Raw genomic sequence first — 15,746 nt, forward strand, 5'->3', positions numbered from 1 at the left:
GCACACTGAGTGGCATAACTTGCTCGGCTACACTGTAGTCGGGTAAGGGGTGTCACATTTCAAGCTTGGGAAAAACTCCAATTGAGGTTAGTGTCCAATTCTTCCTCCCTCTCTTTAAATTTCTTGTTAGGATGACGAATTGAGTTAGGATTTGTGAAATTTGAACAAAAATAAACATGTTAGAGTACCATACAATTTTCAGTAGCCAGGATGGACTTCAAGGTATGATGAGTTTGATGAAAATTAACATGCCTACTAAGGCCAAAGATTTGTATAATGGAGTTGAAATGGAAAAATCACATGAATTATATGGTGTATGCATGAATTAGGGATTTGAAGTTAGGGTTTTGTGATTAAATTGGGGGTTTTATGCTTTGAGGTGTAATTGTACTTCTAATGGTCAATTAGTGACCATTTGAGGTAAATCAACCATAAATTGGAATGAATTGGGGCATTGGAATGTGAAATAGGTGCAGCTCCTAATATGCTAGAATTTCTGGACCTTGAGTCCATTGTGTTTGGGTAGGCCTAATTTGAATTGTAGGACTTCAATTGGTGCAAGGACAATTGGAGGTGATATTAGACACAAAATGACACATTTTTGATGAAGAAATACTGCCCAGAAAACCAACCTATGTTGACCTAAATTCTGCCTCAATCCGGGTAACCAATATGTTGGCCCTGGAAAATGCCAAAAATGAACAGTGTTTATTCATATGGTCATAACTCAACGTAGAAATCTCCAATTGACCTAATTTTTATACCAATGGAAAGCTTGGACAATTTAGAACAACTTTTGTGAAGAACATAAACCCAAATTTTGATCATAAACCATCCGAATGGTTAGCTAAAGTCAAGACACCAAAACTGCCAGAACCATTTTCTGCCCAGAAATTCTAGGTAAAGATCAATCCGGCCAGCCTTAAAGAAAACAGCATAACCTGAGCTACAAAAATTCAAATGGAGTGATTCAAAAAGGGAATTAATGAAGACACAATAAGGAATAACTTTGATGAAGAGAGTATAGCCAAATTTTTACTGTAGAAAGGCCTGATGGAACAGTGAACTTAAGTGAACCAAAATTGAAAATTTAAAATAATGTCCATTGGGCTTAGAATTGAATTTGGCAACCAATGCCAATACATATAATATTCAAAATGTGGTATGTTGGTGTCATTAGAACTAACATACCCATTGATTATGAAAAGGTCAACATTTTGGTTGACTAGCAAGATGAATAGTAACTCCTAAATATAAAATGCAATGAATTACACAATTAATTTTATAATATGCCCTAGTATGCTTAGTATGATTGGTTTGGATAGGTTGGCATGCTAATAGGGTTCTGATAGCAGTACTGTATATGGCATTATGTCATTCTGTGATTTATGGCATTTTGTGTCATTCTGTGATATTATGGCCTATGGCCATTTTGCTATACTTGTAACACTTGGCCTTATGCCCGATGCTTATTACGGCTTATTAGCTGTTCTGTTGCACACCTAGAGACACTTTTGACCGATGGTGTGATGGCCCGAGGTGCTTGGTACCCAGTGCCAGTTTGCCCATTTATCCAGTCTGGTCAATTCGCATAGGTTACTTGGGCAACTAAATTATGTTTTAATAAATTATTATCAAATAATGAACACAATAAGTACTTAATTGATAATTTTATTGATAATTACCAAAATTTTAGGTTGCATAAAATCTCAACAAAATACTTTCATATTTATTTATTTTAGTTTATTTTTATTTTATATTGGCACCACTAAGCTATATTGCTTAGTGTGTCGTTATTTGCCACGCGTAGGTACTGGAGACGCAGCTGGGGAGCCCAGAAGACCTCAGACTGGGTGATCATTCAGATCTGCAGTGAGTTCAGAGTCACCTCCATTACAGTGCATCCTTGGTAGGACACTAGGAAGTTGTTTCGTATTTTGCATAGTGTATTTTGTAGTCAAACATTTGATTGACATGTGATGTAAATTATAAACTTATAAAATTATTGTAAATATTGTGAGTTAATGGAATTGAATCTTTCTTTGTAAATATGAGTATTTGTTTTATGCATGGAATGAATGAAAACTTTGAGTTTGAGAAATTGTGAATTGATGTGATTATGTGGAATATATTTGGAGCTTGGGGATATGATGAAAATATTTGGGAGTGTTTTTAACAGGTTTCGAAGAAATGTTTTCTCAATTTTTAGTCGGCACTCTGCTGGATTTTCTGTAAAATTTTTGAAAATTTTATATTAATCAATATTTTAATAAATAATATAATGTTATGACTTTCACTCAAAAACTTTTTAATTAACAAATTAGGAACTGTAAATTGATTTAAGATAAGATATGGTGCTCCAGCACACTGTGTGGTATGTCTTGCTCGTCTCCACTGTAGATGGGTAACAAGTGTCACATTTAGTGGTATCAGAGCATGGTTTCGGCATTTCTGGGTCTAGATAGAGTGCATACCTTTGCATTGCATTTGTAAGTGTTAAGGTGACATTAATGCAGATCTATTTGTTTTGGTTGTTTTGGCTAGGATATGGATCCAACCTCGCAGAGGGTAGCTGAGGAAGAGGTGGAGAGTCATGCTCCACCTGTGACTGAAGCTGGAGGCAAGGGGGAACTAGCTCCACCAGTGCCAGAGGCGCCTGCACAGCCTCCACAGGCCATGTTTTATCAAATGGCTAAATTTTTCAGACAAATGGGCAGAGTTATGCCACCGATACCACCTCCATAGTAGAAGTCTCCTTTAGAGAAGCTTAGAAAATTTAGAGCTATGGACGTTCTAGGAAAGCAAGAAGATGACCCTGCGGCAGCCGAGAAATGGTTGGATAGAACTGGAAGGGTATTGAAACAAATCCACTGCACCCCAGAGCAGAACCTGGAGGGTGTTGTGTCCTTGCTCCAAGACGATGCATATCAGTGGTGGGACACAATATCCAGTGAGGTGCAGTTAGATTAGATAACCTGGGATTTCTTCCTTATAGAATTTAGAAAGAAGTATGTGGGTAGTGTATATTTGGAAGAAAGAAGAAGAGAATTCATCAATTTGAAGTAGAGGCAGCTGTCAGTGGAGGAGTATGAAAGGGAATTTTTCTGATTGAGCTGCTATGGAAGAGAGATAGTCCCCAATGAGGCTGAGAGGTGTAGGAGGTTTGAAGAAGGGTTGAATGACAACATCAAGATTATGATAACAACTTTGGGGATTACGGACTTCACAAAATTGGTTGAAGCTGCATTAAAGGGTGAAAAAGTCAGAAGTGATGAGCAGAGCAGAAGGGATAAACAACAGAAGAGAGGTACGGGTCAGACCAGTGCACCTTTTACTCCTAATAAAAAGTTTAAGGGTCCTCCTACTCAGTGTTCCAATTAGCCATAAGGTCAGAGCCAGTCCCAAAGGCCCAGATCTCAGTTCACACCGAGGAGAGGCCAGTCCACACCCTTAGTGGGCAGCTCTCCAAGGTATGGATTGGTTGTCACATCATCAGGCAATAGTAGACTATAAATTTAAGAGAATTTCTCCAAAAACATATAAGAATGAAGAGATAACAGTTGTGGGTGAAAGGACAGATTTCTCATCCAATGTCATTTCAGCCACTACTGCAAGAAAATTGATGAGAAAAAGCTGTGAAGCCTATTTGGCTAACGTAGTTGATACTAGGCAGGCTAAGCTAGGCCTGTCTGACATACCCATAGTAAATGACTTCCCTAATGTATTCCTTGAAGAATTGCATGGTTTGCCACCAGAAAAGGAAGTTGAATTTGCTATTAAGATAATGCTGGGTACAGCATCAATCTCCATTGCTCCATATAGGATGGCATCCACTGAATTGAAGGAGCTAAAAATCCAGTTGCAGGAGTTACTGGATAAGGGATTCATACACCCCATTGTGTCACTGTGGGGAGCTCGGTGCTGTTTGTGCAAAAAAAGGATGGGACTTTGAGGCTATGTCTTGATTATTGGTAATTAAACAAAGTAATTATGAAGAACAAATACCCATTGCCCAGAATTGATGATCTGTTTGATCAATTGAAGGGAGTCGGTGTATTTTTCTAAGATTGATCTCAGATTAGGGTATCATCAACTAAAGGTAAAAGACGCAGATGTGCCAAAGACTGCATTCAGGACTCGGTATGGGCACTATGAATTTCTGGTGATGCCGTTTGGTTTGATAAATGCACCAGTAACTTTCATGGACCTTATGAACCACATCTTCCATCCATACGTATATCGGTTTGTAGTGGTTTTCATTGATGATATACTAGTGTATTCCAAAAACATAGAAGAACATGATGAACATTTGAGGATTGTTCTATAAACTCTGAGAGAGAAGAAGCTATATGCTAAGTTGTCCAAGTGTGACTTCTGGTTGAGTGAGATCTCCTTTCTTGGACACATTGTATCAGCTGATGGGATTAGGGTGGATCCCAAGAAGATAGAAGTAGTGACGGAGTGGAAGCCTCTTAGAAATGCAACTAAAGTCAGAAGTTTCTTGGGGCTGGCTAGTTACTACAGAAGGTTTGTGAAGGGGTTTTCTCTGATAGCTACTCCACTGACTAAGTTGCTACATAAAAATGTCAGATTTGACTAGAATAACAAGTGTCAAGCCAGTTTTGAAAGGTTAAAGACTATGTTGACAGAAGCACCAGTGTTGACACAGTCGATAACTGGGAAGGATTTTGTGGTTTACAGTAATGCCTCACATAATGTGCTAAGGTGTGCATTGATGCATGAGGGGAAAGTGGTCGCTTATGCTTCCAGTCAGTTAAGACCAAATGAACAGAACTACCCTACTCATGATTTAGAGCTAGCAGCGATTATATTTGCACTGAAGATATGGAGGCATTACTTGTATAGTGAAATGTGCTACATTTGCACAGACCATAAAAGTTTGAAGTATTTGCCAACCCAGAAGGAGCTCAACCTTAGACAGAGGCGATGGATTGAGTTCTTGAAGGACTATGACTGTGTAATTGACTACGATCCTGGGAAGGCAAATGTAGTTGCTGATGCTTTGAGCTGGAAGTCCATCATAGCTTGAGATCATTGAATGCCCGTTTGTCTTTAGCTCAAGATAGAGCTATTTTGGCTGATTGCAAGTGAAGCCAAACCTGCTACAGCAGATTCAGGATGGGCAGAAGACAGATGAGAAGCTAATAGCTGTAAGGGGCAATATTACAGAAGGAAAAGAAACTGATTATGAGATGAAAGAAGATGGGTGTCTGTACTACAAAGGAAGAGTGTGTATACCAGATGATGGGGAATTGAAAACCAAACTTCTGAAAGAGGCACACACTAGTGTTAATGCTATGCACCCTAGAAGTACTAAAATGTATCATGACTTGAAGCCTCACTACTGGTGGCCTGGTATGAAGAAGGACATAGCTGACTATGTGACTAGATGTTTGACATGTCAGCAAGTCAAGGCAGAACATCAAGTTTCATAAGGTTTGTTACAACCCATAAGCATACCTGAATGGAAATGGGATCGGGTCACCAGGGACTTTGTTAGTGGTCTACCTCTCACCCAGAAGAAGCATGATGTAGTATGGGTGATAGTAGATAGATTGACTAAATCAACACATTTTCTGCCAGTTAAAACTGACTACTCACTGGAGAAGCTAACAGAATTATATATTAGTAAGATAGTTAGACTGCATGGAATTCCACTTTCCATCATATCTGATCGAGACCCGAGGTTTACATTGAGATTTTGGAAGAAGTTGCAATAAGCTTTGGGCACATAACTCTACTTTAGCATGGCTTTTCATCCTCAGACGGATGGACAGTCGGAACGAGTAACTCAGGTAATACTTTAAAACTCATTGAATTATTACAAATATAAAAATTGAAATGATAATAATAATATAAAATATGTGATAGGTCCTTGAGGATATGCTGAGGAGTTGTGTTATTGAGTTTGAGAGAAGTTGGAACAAATACCTCCCATTGGCAGAATTTGCATACAATAATAGCTATCAAGCTAGCATTGAAATGGCTTCGTATGAGGCATTGTATGGAAGGAGGTGCAAAACACCATTATGTTGGACTGAACTGGGCGAAGATAAACTTGTGGGACCAGACCTAGTGAAACAAACTGAAGAGACTGTTAAATTGATAAAAGCTAATTTGAAGGTTACCTTGGACAGACAGAAGTCTTATGCCGACTTGAGGAGAAAAGATATAGAGTATGAGGTTGGTGACAAGGATTTTCTCAAAGTCTCACCATGGAAGAGGGTATTGAGATTTGGGAGAAACGGTAAGTTAAGCACTAGGTTCATTGGCCCATATGAAGTTATTAAGCGTGTGGGTCCAGTGGCCTATCGGCTAGCTTTAGCACCAGTGCTGGATAAGATCCACAATGTATTTCATGTGTCTATGCTAAGAAGATACCGCTCAGACCCTTCACATGTTATCTCCATGGAAGAAATTGAAATCCAACCGGACTTGACCTATGAAGAGGAACCAGTACGAATCTTGGCTCGGGAAGTGAAAGAATTGAGAAACAAGCAAATTCCACTGGTAAAAGTGCTTTAGAGACACCACAATACCAAGGAGGCAACCTGGGAAAGTGAAGAGATGATGAGGCAATAGTTCCATCAACTATTTGCATCAGGTAAATTTCGAGGATGAAATTTATGTTAGAGGGGAAGAGCTGTAACGCCCTCACTTTAGATGGTCCGCACATTCTACTGTTCTGGTGATTAATGTCTTTCCGGATAGTCAGAATGTCTGGAACTATATTTAGACTAGAGTGAAGAGTCATAAATAAACCAAATAATAGTAAGAAAAATTAAGGAAAAATTTTAGAAATAAAATACAATAAAGTTGAATGAGCTGGTGCTCCGGTAATGGGTGACCTAATGGGAAGCGACTGTGAAGACAGTTGCCGACCCTATACCAGTGAGGAAACTCTGTGAAATAATTTTTAGGACTCCAGTGTAGAGTTATTGAGGCTTTGATGGCAATAGAATACTAAGTAAATGCTAAGAAAATTTATTTAATCGGTACAAACAATTTTAGCTTGTTAAGCTAAACGAATGGCGTTTTGGTCATTTCATTTTCAGAGATGATTTTTGACCGATTTTTCCATTAAAGTAAGTGAGGATTATGACATAAAATGTGATTAAATATTGACAAAAATTTAACTAAAAATAAGTAAAGAAAGAAGAAAGGAAAAGGAAAAGAAAATGAAATCTAATCAGATTTATGACATAGGATGATGTCATTAAAAACATTTCCACCAATCACCATTAGATAAGCTTAAGTATAAATGGCCAAAGGAATTAATTAAAAATTTAAAATTTATCATCTTCTTCCTTACATCAAGAGTGGTCGACTCTTCTCTCTCTCCCTTCCCCCATAGCCTTCATTCAAGCTTTGATTTACTTGATTTTCAACATAAAACCCCGAAAACCTTTCATTAAAATATATCCTTGCAACTAGAACAAGCTTGAGGAAGCAAAAAGAAGAGAAAAGAAAGAGTTTTTCAAGCTTGGAAAAAACTCCAATTGAGGTTAGTGTCCAATTCTTCCTCTCTCTCTTTAAATTTCTTGTTAGGATGATGAATTGAGTTAGGATTTGTGAAATTTGAACAAAAATAAACATGTTAGAGTACCATGCAATTTTTGGTAGCCATGATGAACTTTAGGGTATGATGAGTTTGATGAAAATTAACATGCCTACTAAGGCCAAAATGTGTATAACGGAGTTGAAATGGAAAAATCACATGAATTGTATGGTGTATGCATGAATTAGGGATTTGAAGTTATGGTTTTGTGATTAAATTGGGGGTTTTGTGCTTTGAGGTTTAATTGGACTTCTAATGGTCAATTAGTGACCATTTGAGGTAAATTTACCATAAATTGGAATGAATTGGGGAATTGGAATGTGAAATAGGTGCTGCCCCTAATATGCTAGAATTTCTGGACCTTGAGTCTAGTGTGTTTGGGTAGGCCTAATTTGAACTGTGGGACTTCAATTGGTGTATGGCCAATTGTAGGTGATATTAGACACATAATGACACATTTTTTATGAAGAAATCCTGCCCAGAAAACCAACCTAAGTTGACCTAAATTCTGCCTCAATCTGGGTAACCAATATGTTGGCCTTGGAAAATGCCCAAATAAACAGTGTTTGTTCAAATGGTCATAACTCAACGTAGAAATGTCCAATTGACCTGATTTTTATACCAATGGAAAGTTTGGACAATTTAAAACAACTTTTGTGAAGAAAATAAATCAAAAATTTGATCATAAACCATCCAAAATTCTAGCCAAAGTTAAGACACCAAAACTGCCAGAACCATTTTCTGCCCAGAAATTCTGGGTAAAGATCAAACCGGCCAGCCTTAAAGAAAATAGCATAACTTAAGCTGTAAAACTCCAAATGGAGTGATTCAAAAGGAGAATTAAAGAAGACACAATAAGGAATAACTTTGATGAAGAGAGTATAGCCAAATTTTTACTATAGAAAGGCCTAATGGAATAGTGAACTTAGGTGAACCAAAACTAAAAATTTAAGATAATGTCCATTGGGCTTAGAATTGAATTTGGCAACCAATGCCAATACATATAATATTCAAAATGTGGTATGTTAGTATCATTAGAACTAACATACCCATTGATTATGAAAAAGTCAACATTTTGGTTGACTAGCAAGATAAATAGTAACTCCTAAATATCAAATGCAATGAATTACACAATTAACTTCATAATATGCCCTAGTATGCCTAGTATGATTGGTTTGGATAGGTTGGCATGCTAATAAGATTTTGATAGTAGTACTGCATATGGCATTATGCCATTCTATTATTTATGGCATTTCATGCCATTCTGTGATATTATGGCCTACGGCCATTTTGCTATATTTGAAACACTTGGCCTTGTGCCTGATGCTTATTATAGCTTATTAGCTGTTTTGTTGCACACTTGGAGACACTTTGTGACTGATGGTATGATGGCCCAAGGTACTTGGTACCAGTGCCAGTTTATCTATTTATCCAGTTTAGTCAATTCGCATTGGTTACTTGGGCAACTAAATTATGTTTTAATAAATTATTATCAAATAATGAACATAACAAGTACTTAATTGATAATTATCAAAATTTTAGGTTGCATAAAATATCAATAAAATACTTGCATATTTATTTATTTATTTATTTTATAGTAGCACCACTAAGCTGTATTGCTTAGCGCGTCATTGTTTGCCATGCATAGGTACTGGAGATGCAGCTGGGGAGGCTAGCAGACCTCAGACTGGGTGATCATTCAGATCTGTAGTGAGTTCATAGTCACCTCCATTACAGTGCATCCTTGGTAGGACACTAGGATTTTGTTTTGTATTTCGCATAGTGTATTTTGTAGTTAAACATTTGATTGACATGTGATGTAAATTATAAACTTATAAAATTATTGTAAATATTATGAGTTAATGGAATTTAATCTTTCTTTGTAAATATGAATATTTATTTTATGCATGGAATGAATGAAAACTTGAGTTTGAGAAATTGTGAATTGATGCGATTATGTGGAATATATTTAGAGTTTGGGGACATGATGAAAATATTTAGGAGTGTTTTTAATAGGTTCCGAAGTACTGTTTTCTTAATTTTTTGTAAAATTTTTAGAAATTCTAAATTAATCAATATTTCAATAAATGATATAAATATTATGAGTTTCACTCAAAAGCTTTTCAATTAACAAATTAAGAACTATAAATTGATTTAAGATAAGATAAGGTGCTCTGACACACTATGCAGCTTGTCTTGCTCTGCTACACTGTAGACGGGTAAGGGGTGTCACATTTAGTGGCATCAGAGCACGATTTAGGTGTTTCTGGGTCTAGATAGAGTGCATACCATTGCATTGCATTTGTAAGTGTTGAGGTGACACTAATGCAGATCTATTTGTTTTGGTTAGGATTTGGACCCAACTTCACAAAGGGCAGTTGAGGAAGAGGTGGAGAGTCATGCTCCACCTATGAATGAAGCTGGAGGCAGGAGGGAACTTGCTCCACCATCACAAGAGGTGCCTGCACAGCCTCAGCAGGCCATGTTTGAACAAATGGCCACATTCTTCAGACAAATGACTGGGGCTATACCACCAATACCATCACCATAGCAAAAGTTTCATTTAGAGAAGCTCAAAAAATTTGGGCTTTAGACTTTCTAGGAAAGAAAAAAGATGACCCTGTGGCAGCTAAGAACTGGTTGGATAGAAACAGAAGGGTACTGAAGCAACTCCACTGCACACCAGAGCAGAACCTAGAGAGTGTTGTGTCCCTGCTCCAAGACGATGCATATCAGTGGTGGGACACAGTATCCAGTGAGGTGCAGCTAGATCAAATAACTTGAGACTTCTTCCTTGCAGAATTCAGAAAGAAGTATGTGGCCAGTGTATATTTGAAAGAAAGAATAAGATAGTTTGAAGTAGAGGCAGCTGTCAGTGGTGGAGTATGAAAGAAAATTTGTCCGATTGAGTTGCTATGGAAAAGAAATAGTCCCCAATGAGGTTGAGAGGTGTAGGATGTTTTGTCACACCTTACCCCTCCATAAGGCATAACATGATCCCGTAGTATAATTAATAAATTATCGAACTTCACCTACCGATAACCCATTAAATACACTATAAGGGATTTTAAAACAATTTTTCCTTTTTTTGAAAGTGGTGAGCACTTTTAACAGGTATTAAAACTTTTAATTTCATTTTAAAAACTGGATAAAAATTTTGGCCCTTTTTATTTTTCCGAAAATTTTATAAAAATTTTGGCAGAGTACTGTCTGTAATTGAGAAAAACCAAAAATTTAAAACCTGTAAAAAGCACTTCCAATAAATCACTTCACAAATCCCAACCTCCAAATAATCTCAAACCAAAATCTTCAACCACAATTCAACTCAAAATTCTCATATCAAACCATTTCAAAATAATTCTATCAACATTGCATTCAATAAAGCTAATTTACATTCACAAGTTTAATTTACAGATATAAAATCCAAAAATAATACTATTATAATTTACTGTACAACTGCTCAATTTTATATTAATACATATGATACTATGATATTTACATCAAAATAACTACAAGGGTATAAATAAATACCCATACAAAAAGGTCAATGTAGTCCTCTTAATAGCAGCTCACTCTGCTGCTTTCTCATTGCCCTTATCTGCGACAGCAAAATAAGCTATCGTTGAGTAAAATTTACTCAGTGATACACAATAAAAATTTAAAATACTGTAAATAAAATATTATTGACAAATCATAATTCAATCATTTCACAATCCCATTTCACAAATTTCAAATCACATTGATAATAAAATTTTGTCAAATAATTTTATAAACACAGTGTTGCCAATCCAAACACAGTGTTACCAATCCAAACACAACTTAAGTCATGACACAAAATTTCTGATTAATGCCATGATGCACACCACGATAAAGCAATCTACAACCTCACTAATCAAAATCAGTGAGGGAGGTGGCTAGCTAGCTAATGAGTACTCATCAGATCTCGACCTCAACTGGTAAGCTAGAGAGGGAGGAAAATAATCGATCTCAACCCCCTAAATGGAGGAGGAATAATATGGCACTGTCATGCTAAGTGTGAATCTGAAATCAATTTAAAACAATTTGTTCAAGTATTACAAGCAAAATCTAATCAATTTTCAAACTCACATTTTCATTCATAAAGCGGCAACACAAAAGTTCTTAAACTCATAATTAATATAAAAATTTCATAATGCATACTAAATCAAATTTTCAATGAGAAAATGCTTAAATAAGGTTTATTGTGCACAAACATGATTTGAGTCACCTCCAGGCCTTGACTCAATATTCCTTATCTTTTTCCAAGTCTTTTTCAATTGAAACACACAAATTACAGTGTTTCAGTATCATAACTCATAATAATTCCAATAATTTATTATATATTTATTTAATTTTATCCCTACATAGGTTTAAAATGGTATTCTCTAAACTTTGCATTTTGTGGTTACTATTTATAGTACTATTTAAGTCAAAATATTGACTTTGTCATGTTTAATAGATAGGTTAATTCCAATTACACTCACATACTACATTTTGAGTGCCTAAGTTGTTAGCCTTGGTTGTCATTTAAAATTCTAGGTCTCCTAAGAAAATTTTCAATTTGTCAGTTTTGGTCCCTTGTTTTGTATTATTCCATTAGTCTGGTTACTTTGGGAATTTGGCTAAGTGTCCTTCATCCAAGTTGTTCCTTATTGTCTTATCTTTAATTCCCTTTTTGAATCACTCCATTTGGAATTTTGTAACCCAAGATATGGTCATTTTTCTAAGGCTGGCCAGATTAGTTCAAACCTAGAATTCTGGACACTTTCTTGGTTCTGGCAATTTTGGTTCGCTGACTGCAGCTCACTTTTTGGATGGATTATTGTCTGAATTTGGATTTGTGTTCTTCATAAAAGTTGTAGTGCTATGTCTTACCTTTCCATTGGTATAAAATTCAGGTCATTTGGACTTTTCTACACCAAGTTATGGCCAAATGAACAAACACTGTTTATTTGGTAAGTCTGGTACAGTGGCATTGCACATTACCCATATTTGACCTAATTGTTCACTATCTTAATGTCATTTTTTGGGCATGGTTTCTACACCAAAATTGTGGCATTATGTGTCTACTTTCATATCCAATTGGCCTCACACCAATTGAGGTGGCAGAATTACAGTTTTTGTCTCTGAAAGAGACCTAGGTCATACTGCCTAAAATTGACCCTTCTCGAATCAGAATTGCATTGCACTTCTAATCACTCCAACACATCTCAATTGGTCACAATTGACCATTTCTAACCTACTGCCTAAAATTGACCCTTCTCGAATCAGAATTGCATTGCACTTCTAATCACTCCAACTCATCTCAATTGGTCACAATTGACCATTTCTAACCTCAATTAGGGTTAATTGCATCAATTGACTATTTTCTCCAAATTTTCCCCCAATTTCATGAACTCAAGAACCCTAATTTTTGCAAATGGCTGAATTAGTACAATTAAAGTATCTCACTATCTTCTACACACTTAATTACACTTCCACACCAATTTAATTTCATCAAACTCAAGCAATTCCAACTCCCCTATAGGCTAGCCGAATTTTTCCTGAGGATGAGGTGCATGATTTATGATGTCCCAAAATATGTCCAAGAGGGGGGGGGTGAATTGGACTTTAAAAACAATTTTCGGTTCTTGTTCAAAACCTTTGAAAATTGCAGCTAGGTTCAACTAAATTAACTAATGTGAAAAATGAATAATATAGCTCTATTGACAAGTTGACTCAAGGTTAAGCTATATGCAATCAATATACTGATATAACAGACTATATAAGCATTCAGTAAATATATCAGTAATCTGAATACGTTTTTAACACAGCAACCAGAGCAGTATACCAAATATTCCAACTGACAGCAAATCAAACAACATGCAGATTAAATCAGATATCAGCAGTTTTAGCAGTAAAAGCAGATTTAGCAGTAAACTAATTTTCTCAGTTAGCAGCAAGATGAACAGCATATGATATCAATTTTCAAATCAGCAAAAGCATATCAATCATAAAGTTAAATTGCATAAATGTAAAGAGCAAGGGTTGAGAAAATGAACACTGAAATTTTTATAGTGGTTCGACTTTAACTAGCCTACATCCACTCTCTCAAAGATCCCACTTTGAGTCTTCACTCCACTATTCTTCTCTTTTCAAGGCAAGAGACAAAGCCCTTTACAAATCTTCACACCAAAGCTTTTACAAGTAGCTTCATACTTCTACCAAGTGTTATCCCAAACACTTTTCACAACCAAGCTTCAATAGGTGCTTGAATGACCTCTCACAAATGATAATAATGTGTTTAAAACTCACTCTCACTCAATACAACAGAAACTATAAAGAAGAGTTGAGTAAATAAGCCAATGAAGAGCAATAAATCACTTTGAGCACTTTGAATGAAAGCTTTAAAGATTTTGAACAGTAGATGGACTTTCATTAAGTGCAAAATGGCCAAAGGAAGGTGTATTTATAGCTTTGGAACATTTTTTACCATTGCAGAACTCATTTGAACGTTACAGATACGAATTTCAAGAAAATAGCCGTTATTTTGTCGTTTTCTGTGATGTTGTGCAGAGTTGAAACAGTTAGCATACTTGAGAAAATAGCAAACCAGCTAGCATACTAAAATAAGTAGCAAACCAGTTAGCATACCAGGAAAACTTTCTGCATAACTTTCAAAACTATAAAACTTTACACCAAATCATAGTCAAACATTTTTTAGGCCAATAATGATATTTAAAAGAAAATCTTTTGAGGGATTGAAAATAAGCATCATTGACTTTTACTCCTCAATTCTTTTCACAAGTAATCCTAAAAATAAAACTTAACTTCTATACTATATGTACCTTCAATTTTGATTTTCAATGTAGCCTTGGAAGGTAACATTTTCTTCTTTGATCTCCTTTGATTCGTCCTGTGTTATCCTTAGAATGTCATCTTTTCTTCAAAAGCACGAATCCATTATAAAATCCTTTTGTCCTTTTCACAACACTTAAAACAATGTTAGTTTGATTCTAGTTGAGTTTTGGTATCATCAAAATCTATGCTCCTTTGAGCTTGTGGGGTCAACAATCTCCCCCTTTTTGATGATGACAAAACTCAATTGAATCACCATGCAAATGTAAATAAGTGTGAGAATGTATATGTGTGAATAACTCCCCCTATGTATGTGCTTATATCAACAATTAATCACAAATAACTCCCCCTTAATAATTTCAATGAAATATTCATAAGCATTTTCTTAAGGAGTCAAGTGTGACTAAAGATACTAACTAAATATGCACAATATGCACACTAATCACAAATTGTATATCATTCACAAGTTACACACTAATCACAAATTGTATATCATTCACAAGTTATATCAACAATATGCACACCATAAAGTTATATCAACAATATACTATTCACAAACTATATCAACCACAAGTTATACCATCAAGATTACTCATCCATTACTTTTCTCCCCCTTTTTCTCAGCATCAAAAGAATATGGGAGAAAGCATGTCAAAATTCAGTCTAAGTGCAGTGAATAAACAGTCAAAACAGTCACTGATATAGCAAACTAATTAAAAGTGCAGAAAAACCAAAAGTAGCAGACTAAGTAGCAAACTAACAGACAGACTGTTAGACAAAATTCAATTAAAATTCAGTTCATGCTTTCAGCCTAGAGCTTCTTCTGATCAGTTTTGGAGCAGCCATTTTCAGCTTTTTGGGCTTGACAGGTTTGTCACTTAAGGTTTGAAGAATTACAGCAGCCAATTCAGTTCCTGGTGTCAAGGGAACAATAGGCCCAGCTGCTAACTCAAGGATGACAATGAGTACTGCACTCACCGCAGACTTTTTGCCAGTTTTAGTCTTTTTGCCAGAGGGTTTACCAGTTTCCTCTTTTTGTTTGCTTCTTTGGTCCTTTTGAGCTGTTTTTCCCTTTCCTTTTGTAGGAGCAGCAGGAGCAGGTGTCTCTGGTTCTGCCTCAGACTCTGAGTCACTCATATCCTTCCCACTACCTTCTTTGCTGCCTCCATTACCATTCTCGTCATCAGAATCATTGTCATCTTTTTCTGCTTCAGCTTCTTCCTCTTCTTCCTTTCTTCCTCTTTCTCTTCTTCATCTTCTGTTTCTTTCTCTTCCTCTTCTTCTGTTTCTTCTTCTTCCTCCTCTTCTGTTT

Source organism: Hevea brasiliensis, chromosome 11, assembly GCF_030052815.1.
Source record: "Hevea brasiliensis isolate MT/VB/25A 57/8 chromosome 11, ASM3005281v1, whole genome shotgun sequence".
Classification (NCBI taxonomy): domain Eukaryota; kingdom Viridiplantae; phylum Streptophyta; class Magnoliopsida; order Malpighiales; family Euphorbiaceae; genus Hevea; species Hevea brasiliensis.